Raw genomic sequence first — 15,639 nt, forward strand, 5'->3', positions numbered from 1 at the left:
GAGAGAGAGAGAGATGGGATGAAACAGTCATTCCCGTATAATTCATACAATTGCCAAGTCCATAGTATTGAAAAACGAATTTATGAGCAATGGTTTTATATGTCTCTGATTTGAATGATAAAGTAAACATCCTTTGCCCCCCTTTTTTGTTGCAGCATAGTCAAATCAAAGTACTGAAAGTACTGGGAAGCGCTAAGCATGTTGATTTGAAATTCAGAATTATTTTGAATTTCAACTTGTATTGAATTTTAAGCGATATGTTGTCAGTGCGACAGCGCTAGGTCAAGCAGAGTTGTTTGGTACATAATCAAATATGTTAGTCCTGAATCTATTAGAGGTAACATTTGCGTATAAATTGCTATTTATTGGAAGGGAGATGGTAATCAAGTTTTCCGATGATACTTTTTTCAGTTTTTTAGAGTTTAAATGTACCGTTACAATTGCAGTGGCGTAGCTACCATGTATGCTTGTATGCTCGAGCATGCACATCATTTTGAAAAAAAAAAGATAATGAGACTCTATGACTTAACTCCTTCTCAGTCATGTACAAATTAAATTATACACTGTAGTATCAAAAAAAGTTATAATAAATGCATAAATTCAATTTTTCTTCTTCTAATTTTCTTTACTGATTACATGTACACTTGTGTAGTTTTACTACTTTAAAAAAAAAATAAAGTCACTGACACTGTAAGTTCGAAAACTATTATGGCAGCTACCGTCAAAAATTTGACTTTTTTAAGCATTTCATTTTCTCAAATCAAATTAAGTTTTAGGGTTGAATTTACAAAAATACTTATTTTATCAAATGAATTTAAGTAGATTGTTCAGAGCCACTTTTATTTTATTTATTACCTTAGGTAATATTCTTTTTTTCTTTCTTAATTTTTGCGGAAAAAAAAATCACCGAAAATTTTTATACTGGCCAAAAATTCACCAAATTAGTTGATAGATGCTTCAAAACTACGATAGCCTGTCCTGTATTACTTAAGAATTAAGTCTTTTTTTTTCTTTTTTTTTTTGAAAGTCGTCTCTCTACTATTATAATTGCTCCTTGGTTTTATTTCTAATGATAAAACGTTGTCAAGATATGTATTTTCTTCACTTTCTTTTATGATTTTATGAGTGTTTAGATCGTCAGAATCCAGAAGCTTCCGGGGGCTTCGCCCCCGGGGCCCCCACCAGAGCTTTGCCCTGGACCCACTGGGGGCCTCAGGGCGGCCCCAAGACCCCTTGCCAGTTTGAGCATGCACTTCATTTTCAGCCTAGCTACGCCACTGAATTGCTAGAAAATGTATATTTTGAAATAAATTTGAAAATGTCGCTAAAATGCCTCTCACTTGTGTGCAACACTAAAAACTAAATTCTGGTGATCATTTTTAATACCAAAATCATTCTGCGTTTACGAGTGTTTCAAATTGAAGATTGGCATCATGTTTGTAACATCGTCATGTGACAAAACTCTATATAGATGAAATGAGCAACCTAGAATTAACGCCCTTTTTGTCAGATACATTTAATAGGTAAATAAACATATGAATATAAAACTACATGTATTATATTTATCTTTCGATGCTATCCTCATGATCCTTCAATCTCTGATTTTCAAATACATGATTTATGGCAAATACTGTTGTAACATTTGTGCTGATATCACAATTTGTTTTACTCATTTGTAAATATTTCTTTTTTTACAATAATTTTTTTTTTTACACTTTTCTTCTTTAGAATAAAAAAAACACATTAAACTATGGAATGCCATATACGACAGCCAACTGCTTACTGCCAACTGTCAGCTGCTTACTGCCAACTGCCACACATATCTGAATAAATTTTATATTTATATTGATATCTATATGAATTTTCAAAAAAAAAAACAAACAAACAAACAAAAGAAAAACAGGCGCAGGTCCAGGACATTTTTTTCCAAGAGGTCACCCTGGTAAAATTAAATTGACTAAATGACCATTATGTTTTAATTTATGTAATATTCAATATACAGTGTATGCCATTGATAAAATACATTGTATATTTTTATTTTCTTATTTGAAATACATGTAAGTAATAAAATGACTTTTTTCTGCTTTTAATCTTAGAAGAAGTAACACCCCCACCCCCGGAGACAACAAAACCTTTGAAGAGAGAAAATTACAAAAAGAAGATCTGTCGTTTCGCAGATAAAGATGTTTTGAAAATAAATTTATATTTTCCGTTATATTCTATATAATTCCCTCAAATTAAAGATGTATATCATCTCTCTGTGTTATAATGTTTCACATGCAAATGTCTTGGGGTTGGGGGTGGGGCATTTAAAATTTGTACAGTCATGGGTTAATGTATAAACTAAACGAACTAAAACTGATCTTGGACCCTCCACGTAAAAAACGCCGATCAAACATTTATATCTCTTTGCTTTTTACAAATATGATATGTTTTACATGCATAGATCTAGAGAGAGAGAGAGGTCCAGACCACCCCTCTGAAATTTGTAAAGTTATTTAATGCACAAATTAAACCAACTAAAAGTTATTCAATGTATAAATTAAATCAACTAAAAGGGACTTTAGAACCCACCCCCTCCCCCCGAAAACGCGGTTTCGTGTTAAGTTTTTATATAAAAAATGTCATAGACATGAAGGTATGACGCATGAGAACCCCCTCTCCCCGGCCGAAATAAATTTTCACATTAAGGAAAGGACTTTACGTTTTTTTTTCTTGTCAAGAAATTTCTGGGTTGGATTTTTTTCTTAACATGAGTGACCCCATCTTCGCTAGCCAAGGGTTTCCGATCCGAAATCTACTCTACAACGTTGTAGAGTAGATTACGGATCGGAAACTCTTGGCTAGCGAAGATGGAGTGACCCTCTTGGAAAAAATGTTCCAGATCCGCGCCTGTTTTTTTAAAAAACAAATTCACATGAATATCAATTTAAAAATAAAATTTATTCAAATATGTTTGGCAGTTAGCAGTAAGCAGCTGACAGTTGGCAGTAAGCAGTTGGCTGTCGTATATGGCATTCCATATTAAACCCCCAAAAGCATTTTTTGACTATTGTAAAAATTAATTTAAAATGCTTCAGTATTTCTTACGGACGCTTGATGCTTTACAACATTCTTTACTTGTGTATGTATGATCTTCACTACCATTAAAACATGCTGAGAGGTATAACATCTTTACGGCATTGTTGTGCCATATTTAAAAAGGAATACTGATAATAATTGCTCATTATTTTTCTGCTATTTTAATGATAGGTATAATTCAAGAGACCAAGAAAGAAAATATATATGCAAGTATTAATCTCAAGTATTAATAAATCTTCATAAAGATATACAACATTGTTTTATTTTGTTTGCTTAACATTGCATTAGCCCTATTCCTGTCTATTGCGAAGAACGTTAATTAAGGTTTTAGCATTTTCGACATATACTGCACACTACGCACAAAATTTTAAAGCACAATATTCTGAGAAATAAGTTTTACTATTTGAATGGATTCGTTGAAAACACAATCACCACATGCCCTAAATGTCTGTACAGCCACAGAGACTGCCTTTCCTTTCGAATTATTTACATAATATGTTTTACCCATATGATACAAGTATAGACTTCAACACAAGTAAAGACATTAAAATAACCATAAATGCATTGCAGTCTGTTACTAATTGATACTTAGATGCGAAAATCAACTTCACCGATAGCTCTCAACATGGTGCAAGGTGTTAAAAGGAAGGCTTGTTTTAGTTACATTGCCTGAAGTAAGGGTCTATAAGAAAAAAATAATAATAGTTTTTTGGATATATGTTATAAAGAACACACTATATTATGTAAGTAGTACATTGTTAATCAATTTTATTTTTTTTTTAAATTGATTATTAAAATCCCATCTGAGTTTTAAATTATGTACTTATTCAATCACTATATTACATGTACATGATAAATAATATAATGCTTTTAATTAAGTATTTGTGCAATAGATGCAATTATTACCTACATGATACAAAAGTAAATGTGTGCCGATATGATTTAAATGAACTACAAATTGTATAGAGAAGAACATGAGAAGAACTGCTTTTATCTACTAACTGTGGAATATCCCTTTAACTTACTAATTGCTTCCTATTATTAGAAATACACGTAACGCATCGGTACACTAAAATAGCAGGGAGAGAGTCAGGGATTTCCAGTTGCATATTTTTCGAATAACAAGAGTTATATAACTTGCTTATAGTGGCGCTGGATCCAGAACGGAAGTAGATTTACGCTGACAGAAAGCGCTTTGCGCTGCGCTTAGCGCTTAAAAATGGTTATGTATTACATGTAATAAAATGAAATTTTACACGTAAATCTTTCTTCGTTTTGTTTTTATGGCTATCCCAACTCACCACATGCAAGAACTCCGTAACGTACGGAGGTTATAACAAAAAATGAATGTTAGAAATGAAATTATTAAGTGTCGGAAAAGCATAGCAAAATTCCGGAAATCAAACGCAGTAAAAACTGTAACCCCCCCCCCCCCCTTACCCAAAGCAACTAATACATGTATACACTTCGATGCTCGAATGAACACTTTAATCGGCACAAATTTTGGAAATTAAAACGTTTATGTATAGGAAAGTTTAGTGACGCATACTAATCTTTTTTTCATTTATTTGACGACCTGTGAATAAAAAAAAGTCGCATATGATTGTTGGTTAACATTATAATAGGTTATGGATTAATCATGGATTTCAACACCAGTCCTGACCTGTACGTACCTGAACAAACTAACCAACTGACATTCTCGACTCTGAAGGAAAACGTATCATTTGAAGAAGGGGGGTTACGTATCGCGATGAGAGGAAATTTAATTATCTCTTTTAGTCCAATAAACACGAAAGAATGGCTTGGAATGTTTGTATGCAACTACATGGCTTTCTCAGAAACAATTTTGAATTTGTTAAAAAAAATTTTCTAATTATTCATTTTTTTTCTCTCGTATTCTGAAAGCTCGGAATGTATATATTTTGGGGGCTCTTCCGTGACAGCATGTATTTAGTTACCATCATGTACCCGTAAAATCGTGTCATAGTGATATTCTTTTTATTCGAAGAAATATAAGGAATACATTCGGTACAATGCAATTATAAGTTATGTATCAATTCATGCAAATCTCAAAGTTGCTTCATTTACGATTTTCGTGAGAATTGGAAACGTCACTTCCACTTACAATTTATAGGTATTTGCTAATTTAAACAACATCGCAAATTTTTCTGGTATAAAGCAATTAGAATAACTTGATATATATATACGCCCGTATATATGTAACGATTGCAATTACTTCAAAGTGGAGGGGGAGACGGGGCCTAAAAAATCGTCGTACTACGTGTGTACCTTTCCAATAATAGAATCATCCGCACAAATCAAAAACAAGTTGCAGTATTGATATCCCCAATTTTTTTTAAATAATGAGACTATAATGGACTTCACAAGGGTAGAATTGAACATTAATGTATCATGTTTATGGTACATGTGCAATTCAAATCACTATCAAAATTGGCAGAGTTATCGATAGGTCATCCTGTGTCACCCTTCAGTGTAACCGATGAACTCGTCCATAGATACCTCAGCAGATGAGAATCCGACATTCAACACTTTTAAATCATGTTCAAGAAAACCTTAAAATTTGTGTATAGAAATATTCTTACGATTAGCGCAAATGACATGTTTTCTTGATCTTAAATCTAGGACTCTAGTAAAAATCAAAGAGCGGTAATGTTGACCTCACGAATGTATACAGTTCAATGCGCGATCGATAAACGGGTTTCATAACCATGCGATAACTGTACACACAAAACACGCACACTGTACACACGAAACTTTCAGGGTCCGAGGAAAATTCACGATGCATGAATTGAATGACAGTGAATTATCTTAAGCTTGAATTTCTTTTAAAATAAATAATGCTACATTGAATATGAATACTTAAAAATAACTCAATTTAGCTAGGTATATTATTCTTATCCAGTTAATTTCAGTTATACGTGTTATACGCGTACGCATATAGAATTCTTCTTCACTTGCCGTATAAAATCACTTACCTGTACACGGACTATAAGGTTTTCTGCTCATCTAATAAAACATGACTAGAACAAAATAACGTTTTCATGAGATCAATAAGTTGCTAAAGGTCCCATTTCAAATCAATAACCATATCGAAATATTTACCGTTTTTAAGTTATAAAGCAAAAACTTTCGAGCGCCATTGGCCCCTAATTTGAGGGGCCAGCCCCTTTTTAATGATGTCAAATGATAGATCTTAAAATTATGCACAATATTTGTGAAACATGTCTTAACAAATTATTTTTAGTTTAAAAGATACATAAGGAAATAGATGTAAATTTTTGCACTTTTAGGCATTCTTATTTTTGACCCCTATCTAGCACCGTTTTGAGCGCAGAAATCGAAAAAGAAAAACCGATGTGCACAACTTCAATTCTTCTAGTATTTAAATGCAGTAGACATTCTGCTCCAGCTTTTGTCGTTTCTGAGCCTTTGTCTGGAAACAAACAGCACCAAATTTTCATTTAAAGGGAAATAACTCAAAGCGGAAGGGAATTTTTGAAATGTATGAAAACATTTAAATTGAGTAAACTCTGAAAATTTGAGCGAAATCCGTTAAGAAATGAGCGAGGTACGAGGTCTCAAAGTTGGCGTCTAGGAAAAAAAAAAGAATAATAGGAACTAGAGCAAAGCTTGTTGCAAAGCAACGAGTAGGTCTTCCGTCCTGTTTGACCGGAAGTACTTTTTATTTTTTAAAAAAAGAGAAATGACGTCTCTAATGATTTAAATCTTCCAAATCTATGTTGAAAATTGCAAAAGTAAGCCATTTTTTGCTACTTCCTGTTTGACCGGAAGTGACGTCGACGGACGGAAAATTAAGTTTTATGCTTCCAGTGACAAATATTTCCCCAAAACATGTCAAAAACGGCAAAAATATGCAGTTTCGGACTACTTCCGGTTTGGCCGGAAGTGACGTCACAGGACGTATTTTGATGATATCAGTAGATTTTTCTAGAGATTTTCAACAAGTTTGCTTCTTTGATGTATAACAAATTCTCAATACTTTTTTGAGATATCTGGAAAAAACTTTTGGCCCCTCTAGATCCCTTAATTTAGGGGTCAGCCCTTTTTCCGAGATATTATTTCAAAGATCTTCTAAATCTGCACAAATTATGTTCTATATATTTTAACAAAATATTTTTTAGTTTAGAAGATAAAAAGCAAAATATGAGTAATTTTTGGCTCTTTTAAGCGTTCTAATTTCTGACCCCTATATAGCGCCATTTTGATTAGAGAAATCGAAAAACAAAAACCGATGTGCACAACTTCAATCTTTCTATTATCTAAAATCAGTGAAATTTTGGCTCCAGCTTTAGCCGTCTCTGAGCCTTTGTCTGGAAACGAAAGCCTATAAATTTTCGTTTAAAGGGAAATAACTCAAAACCGGAAGTGACATTTTGAAATTTTAGACAACATTCTGATAGAGTTTAGTACTTCTAGTACCTCTGAAAATTTGAGCAAAATCAATTGAGAAATGAGTGAGTTATGAGGCTTCAAAGTTGGCGTCTAGGAAGTAGAAGAAAAAAAAGAATAACTAGAGCAAAGCTCGTTGCAAAGCAACGAGTAGGTCTTCCGTCCGGTTTTGACCGGAAGTGACGGAACAAAAGAAAGCAATGAGCTAAGTAGTCTCCAGTGACTTTATAATTTCAATTTTGCATCAAAAACTTCATAAAAGCCATTTCTTGCTACTTTCGGTTTGACCGGAAGTGACGACGACGGACGAAAAAATTACTTTTTATGCTCCCAGAGACAAATGTAACCCCAAATCCTGTCGAAAACAGTAAAAAAAAAACGCGTTTTCCGACTACTTCCGGTTTGGCCGGAAGTGACGTCGCCGGACGTATTTTGACGACTCCAATAGATTAAGCTTGAAATTTTGAACAACTTTGCTTCTTTGACGTATTACAAATTCTAAATACTTTTTGAGATATAAAGAAAAAACATTCGGCCCCTCTCAGCCCCTAATTTAAGGGGCCAGCCCTTTTTCCGAGGTATCAGTTGAAAGATCTCGGAATTCTATACTTTTTTTGTTCTACATGTTTTAACAAAATATTTCTAGGTAAAAAGATATCGTAGAAAAGGTGTCAAAAAATTGGAAATTCGCGATAGGACTTTTTTCGGCCCATAGCGAGCGCCGACGAGCCGCACTTCCGGAGAAATAGAGTGGTGTGTGACAAAAGAGCACACGTTGCTCTATCATCGCTGAAAATCTCATGTTTCTGTCTTAAGGCATTTTCGAGAAAAATGATGGACAATGAGACCCCTTGAAAATCACTAAAGCGCGGAAATCTCAAAACCGGAAGTGACGTCATCAAAACAAAAAATTATATATCAGGTTTGTTCGATGTTCTATCAGTCCTGAAAGTTTCATGAAAATCTATCCAGCCGTTTTCGAGAAATCGCGTGCCCAAAATCGGTAAGAAAAAAAAACAATAATAATAATAACTAGAGCAAAGCTCGTTCCAAAGCAACGAGTAGGTCTTCCGTCCTGTTTTGACCGGAAGTGACGTCAACAAAAGAAAGTAATGAGCTAAGTTGTCTCCATTGACTTTAAAAATTCAATTTTGCGTCAAAACCTTAAAAAATAAGCTATTTTTGGCTTCTTCCGGTTTGATCGGAAGTGATGTCGACGGACGGAAAATTAAGTTTTTATGCTTCCAGTGACATGTGCTATCCAAAAATATGTCAAGAACGGCAAAAATATGCATTTTCGTACTACTTCCGGTTTGACCGGAAGTGACGTCGCCGGATGAATTTTGACGATCCAGATAGATTAAGCTTAGCATTTTGAACAACTTTGCTTCTTTGACGTATTACAAATTCTCAATACTTTTTGAGATATAAAGGAAAAACGTTTGGCCCCTCTCGGCCCTTAATTATAGGGACCAGCCCTTTTTTCGAGATATCGTTTGAAAGATCAAGAAATTTTACACTTCTTTTGTTCTATATGTCTTAACGAAATATTTGTATGTAAAAAGATATCGAAGAAAAAGTGTTAGAAATTTCAAAATTCTGGACATGCCCCTTTTCGGACCATAGCGAGCGTCGGCATGCAGCACTTCCGGTGAAAATGAAATACGTATGTCACATCTACATATATTGATCTATCATTGCTGAAAAACTCAAGTTTCTATCCTAAGCCGTTTTTGAGAAAACTAGCGGACAAAGTGACCCTCTAAAAATCAACAAATCGCGAAAATCTCAAAACCGGAAGTGACGTCATCAAAACAAAAAATTATATATCAGGTTTGTTTGATGTTCTATCAGCCCTGAAAGTTTCATGAAAATCCATCGAGCCGTTTCTGAGAACTCGCGTGCACAAAATCGGTAAGAAAAAAAAACAGTAATAATAATAAAAATAGTGGAAAAGAAACCTAAGAATAACAAGAAGGTCTTCCGCTGAAGACGGAAGACCTTAATAATAAAAATAGTGGAAAAGAAACCTAAGAATAACAAGAAGGTCTTCCGCTGAAGACGGAAGACCTTAATAATCTTTACCAACAGAATCAGTAGAAGGTCTTCCGTTGGAAACGGAAGACTTTAATAATCTTAACCATCAGAATCAGTAGAAGGTCTTCCGCCTGAGCGGAAGACCTTAATAAATACATAAGAGAAATTTATGTGAGAGAGAAACGAGAGGACATTCACTTCCTAGTATCATAACAAGAACTGCTTAAAAATAGAAACAAACTAGAGCCGAGCTCGTTGCAAAGCAACGAGTAGGTCTTCCGTCGAAGCTACGGACAGAGAGAAATGACCTTGAGTCAAGGTCATGCCACGTTCTAATGACAAAGCAATCTTTTAAGGGTAGATATCATCTTATTATGTTTTACTATTAAAAAAGTGATAGTAAAGGAATGTTTGCGACCTTGACCTTGTCAAAATGACCTTGGGTCACACCATGACACAAGATGGTGATGAGCATACCCCATTTGTGTGCTACTGTATTGACAAATTCACACATGATTTTTTCAAACAATGCATCCAGTCAAAATATCTTATCCTAAATGACCTTGATTCAAGGCCATAACACACTCTCCATGATTTAAGCCATACCTTTTTTTTTTAGATAGGCCTTGTAACAGCTAATATACATGTGTAAAAAGTTATGGTCAATTTTAAGCAATGTTTAAATTTTGGAAAAGCCGGATAAACTTCAAGGTCAAAGTTCATGATATACTAGTATTTGATATGATTTTATCACAGGTTACGTACATGACATTGTGATGTTTGTGTAATATGAAAGCCCTATCTCTCCTCATTAAAAAAGTTATGATCAAGCCTCAAGGTCAAGTTGTCAAAAGTCAGTGTATTTAGAAAAGATTTGTCATAGGTAATTCATAGGGATAAAATAAAAGCCCTATCTCTTCTCAGTCAAAAGGTATGAGTATTGTTAATGTTTTTGAAAAGCAGGTCAAACTTCAAGGTCAAAGGGTAAAAAATTAGTGAATTTTAAAAGGTGTTGTCACAGTTAATACATTTTTATAAAATGGAAGCTTTCAAAAGTTATGGTCAATTTAAAGTAATGTTTTTTTTAAGTAGGTCAAGCTCCAAGATCAAGGTCACAGGGTCAAAAATCACAGTATATTTGAAAATCAGATGTCACAAATAATGCTCATGTGAAATATCAAAGTCCTATTTCAACTCATTCAATAGATATTATCAAGTTCTCGTGACAGATGGACAGACTGGCTGTCAGACGAATAAGGTTTAATGTTCCCTAAAAAATAAATACATGTAATTTGAACATGATAGATTGAGAAGTACGAATAATTAAAAAAAAATACACAATACTAAGAATATATTAGAATATAAATCAGGTTTCCTACATGAGATTTCCTTAAAGACTTATTAATACAAATTATTCAAGAACATGCAATACATGTTCTTGGAGGTTCAAGACGCAGAGACCGGTCATTTCGATGAGATGTCTCGTTACGGGGTTGGTGGTACCATAAAAGGATTTAATTCGCCTGATTCCACCTCTGATTTTTTTTAAAAGTCTGTCTTTGCGCTGCTAGTGATTTATATTGTTTAAACAAAATTTAATTTTATGAAAAGAATTATTTTTAATGCTTGTTTGTGACATATGCTTAAGTTATAAACCTATCAATTTGAGTTTAAATAGTAAAAAGGAATTTGTCACTAAGTATTAATCTAAGGAATTAGTGTCAATCCTCTACATCAAAGAGCGTCTGACTTGTATGTATGATATAAATTGCGTAAATGTGTTAATTGAAATTTGAGTGAATCCTGTATGTTGTGTGAGAGAGTTTTTAGATCCGCCGTGGACTATCCCGGACGTGAACATTAGATGTACAGGACATTCCGTCATCAAGAAAATATAGTTTTACTCTGGACTATTCCGAGTTACCAAAACGTTTGTGTGTGTGTCGGTGTGTGAGCTTTACAACCTGTCTTCGTTTTCTGTGACTTGATTTGATTTATTTTTCAAAAAACAAACTTTAACTTTTTATTGCTTGACTTTCGTTTAATAAATTTTCATCACAAGTTCACTTGTGTTAATTTAACCAAATATATTCTATTAAAATAATGATTCCATCTTCTTTGTTAACTTTAAATTGCTTGAAATATAGTATAAAAATCCAGAATGAAAAAAAATGAATGTTAGAAATGAAATTATTAAGTGTCGGAAAAGCATTGCAAAATTCCGGAAATCAAACGCAGTAAAAACTGTACCCCCCCCCCCCCCCTTACCCAAAGAAACTAATACATGTATACACTTCGATGCTCGAATGAACACTTTAATCGGCACAAATTTTAGAAATTAAAACGTTTATATACAGGAAAGTTTAGTGACGCATACTAATCTTTTTTTCATTTATTTGACGACCTGTGAATAAAAAAAAGTCGCGTATGATTGTTGGTTAACATTATAATAGATTATGGATTAATCATGGATTTCAACACTAGTCCTGACCTGTACGTACCTGAACAAACTAACCAACTGACATTCTCGACTCTGAAGGAGAACGTATCATTTGAGGGAAGGGGGTTACGTATCGCGATGAGAGGAAATATAATTATCTCTTTTAGTCCAAGAAACATGAAAGAATGGCTTGGAATGTTTGTATGCAACTACATGGCTTTCTCAGAAACAATTTTGAATTTGTTAAAAAAAAATTTCTAATTATTCATTTTTTTCTCTCGTATTCTGAAAGCTCGGAATGTATAATATTTTGGGGGGCTCTTCCGTGTAAAACAGCATGTATTTAGTTACCATCATGTACCCGTAAAATCGTGTCATAGTGATATTCTTTTTATTCGAAGAAATAAAAGGAATACATTCGGTACAATGCAATTATAAGTTATGTATCAATTCATGCAAATCTCAAAGTTGCTTCATTTACGATTTTCATGAGAATTGGAAACGTCACTTCCACTTACAATTTACTGTGCAATGTTTATAGGTATTTGCTAATTTAAACAACATCGCAAATTTTTCTGATATAAAGCAATTAGAATAACTTGATATAGGCCCATATACATGTAACGATTGCAATTACTTCAAAGTGGAGGGGGAGACGGGGCCTAAAAAATCGTCGTACTACGTGTGTACCTTTCCAATAATAGAATCATCCGCACAAATCAAAAACAAGTTGCAGTATTGATATCCCCAATTTTTTTTAAATAATGAGACTATAATGGACTTCACAAGGGTAGAATTGAACATTAATGTATCATGTTTATGGTACATGTGCAATTAAAATCACTATCAAAATTGGCAGAGTTATCGACAGGTCATCCTGTGTCACCCTTCAGTGTAACCGATGAACTCGTCCATAGAAACCTCAGCAGATGAGAAAAGCGCGTGTAAACGCAGCCCCTTTTATTCATTCGTCAAAGAATAGAATCCGACATTCAACACTTTTAAATCATGTTCAAGAAAACCTTAAAATTTGTGTATAGAAATATTCTTACGATTAGCGCAAATGACATGTTTTCTTGATCTTAAATCTAGGACTCTAGTAAAAATCAAAGAGCAATAATGTTGACCTCACGAATGTATACAGTTCAATGCGCGATCGATAAACGGGTGTCATAACCATGCGATAACTGTACACACAAAACACGCACACTGTACACACGAAACTTTCAGGGTCCGAGGAAAATTCACGATGCATGAATTGAATGACAGTGAATTATCTTAAGCTTGATTTTTTTTTAAAATAAATAATGCTACATTGAATATTAATACTTAAAAATATTTTTCCTCTCTCCCGTCTTGTTCTTTACACTAAACACAGGGAGAAAGTTGTCTCTGAATAATCTATATGACATCCAGCTAGAGAATACGTTAAAAATCTTATTTCAACAAAGTTTAACATTCAATTTAGCTAGGTATATTATTCTTATCCAGTTAATTTCAGTTATACGTGTTATACGCGTACGCATATAGAATTCTTCTTCACTTGCCGTATAAAATCACTTACCTGTACATGGACTATAAAGTTTTCTGCTCATCTAATAAAACATGACTAGAACAAAATAACGTTTTCATGAGATCAATAAGATGCTAAAGGTCCCATTTCAAATCAATAACCATATCGAAATATTTACCGTTTTTAAGTTATAAAGCAAAAACTTTCGAGCGCCCTTGGCCCCTAATTTGAGGGGCCAGCCCCTTTTTAATGATGTCAAATGATAGATCTTAAAATTATGCACAATATTTGTGAAACATGTCTTAACAAATTATTTTTAGTTTAAAAGATACATAAGGAAATAGATGTAAATTTTTGCACTTTTAGGCATTCTTATTTTTGACCCCTATCTAGCACCGTTTTGAGCGCAGAAATCGAAAAAGAAAAACCGATGTGCACAACTTCAATTCTTCTAGTATTTAAATGCAGTAGACATTCTGCTCCAGCTTTTGTCGTTTCTGAGCCTTTGTCTGGAAACAAACAGCATCAAATTTTCATTTAAAGGGAAATAACTCAAAAGCGGAAGGGAATTTTTGAAATGTTTGAAAACATTTAAATTGAGTTTTGTAACGTCCAAAAACTCTGAAAATTTGAGCGAAATCCGTTAAGAAATGAGCGAGTTACGAGGTCTCAAAGTTGGCGTCTAGGAAAAAAAAAAGAACTAGAGCAAAGCTCGTTGCAAAGCAACGAGTAGGTCTTCCGTCATGTTTGACCGGAAGTAGCTTTCATTTTTAACAGAAATGAGAAATAACGCCAAAAATGGTTTGAATCCTCTAAATCCATGTTAATTAATGCAAAAATAAGCCATTTTATGCTACTTCCGGTTTGACCGGAAGTGACGACGACGGACGGAAAATTAGTTTTAATGCTCCCAAAGACATATGTTACCAAAAAACCTGTCAAGAACGGCGGAAATACGCTTTTTTCGTCTACTTCCGGTTTGGCCGGAAGTGGCGACGTCGGACGTATTTTGACGACTTCAATAGATTAACCTTGAAATTTTGACCAACTTTGCTTCTTTGATGTATCACAAATTGTCAACACTTTTTGAGCTATAAAAGAAAAACTTTCGGCCCCTCCAGGCCCTTAATGTAAGGGGCCAGCCCTTTTCTCGAGATGTCATTTGAAAGACCTTGAAATTCTACACCTTTTTTATTCTACATGTTTTAACAAAATATTTCTAGGTAAAAAGTTATCTTAGAAAAGGTGGTAAAAATTTTGAAATTCATGAAAGGACTATTTTCGGGCCATAGCGAGCATCAGCGCTTCGTACTTCCGGTAGTTGTGATATACTTAGTGCACTTCTCCAAAGGTTGCTCTAAGCATCTCTGAAAATTTCATGCTTCTGTGTTGAGTGCTTTTTGAGAAAACTGCCGGACAAAGTGACCCTCTAAAAATCACTAAATCGCAGAAAACTCCGAACCGGAAGTGACGTCATCAAAATAAAAAATAAATATCTAGATTTTTTGATGTTCTATCAGACCTGTAAGTTTCATGAAAATCGATTGAGCCGTTTTCGAGAAATCGCACGCACAAAATCGGTAAGAAAAAAAAAACAATAATAAAAATAGTGGAAAAGAAACCTAAGAAAAACAATTAGGTCTTCCGCTGAAGACGGAAGACCTTAATAATAGGAATAATCTTAACCATCAGAATCAGTAGAAGGTCTTCCGCCTGAGAGGAAGACCTTAATTAGTGTGTGAGAGAAACGAGAGGACACGAGGGGATCGATATTTCCTAGTATCAGATAAAAATAGTCAAAGATGCTGAGTGAACCTATCACCTGAGAAATGCGGTGAGAGTGGTTGCATGAGGGTGATGAAACTTGATTTCGTCAGGTCATTTTTGGTCATAGGGAAAGGGACAGCCAATCCTACGTAACAGGCGAAAGGTCAACCATTGGAATAAATTATCAACAAAATGATAAAAAGTTAAGATTTTGCAAGAAGTTTAATATGAATCTTAAACGGTATTTCATAAGTCAAAAGGATAAAGAGGTACAGAAATGTAAGTAAAAATTCAAGTCGCAAATTGATGTTTTTAGTTGAAAATTTTGATAAAATAACAAATATGGTCAGGGCGGAGCTCTTACACAAGA

Source organism: Saccostrea cucullata, unplaced genomic scaffold, assembly GCF_032062105.1.
Source record: "Saccostrea cucullata isolate Sc308-1 unplaced genomic scaffold, CSIRO_AGI_Scuc_v1 ctg15953, whole genome shotgun sequence".
Lineage (NCBI taxonomy): Eukaryota > Metazoa > Mollusca > Bivalvia > Ostreida > Ostreidae > Saccostrea > Saccostrea cuccullata.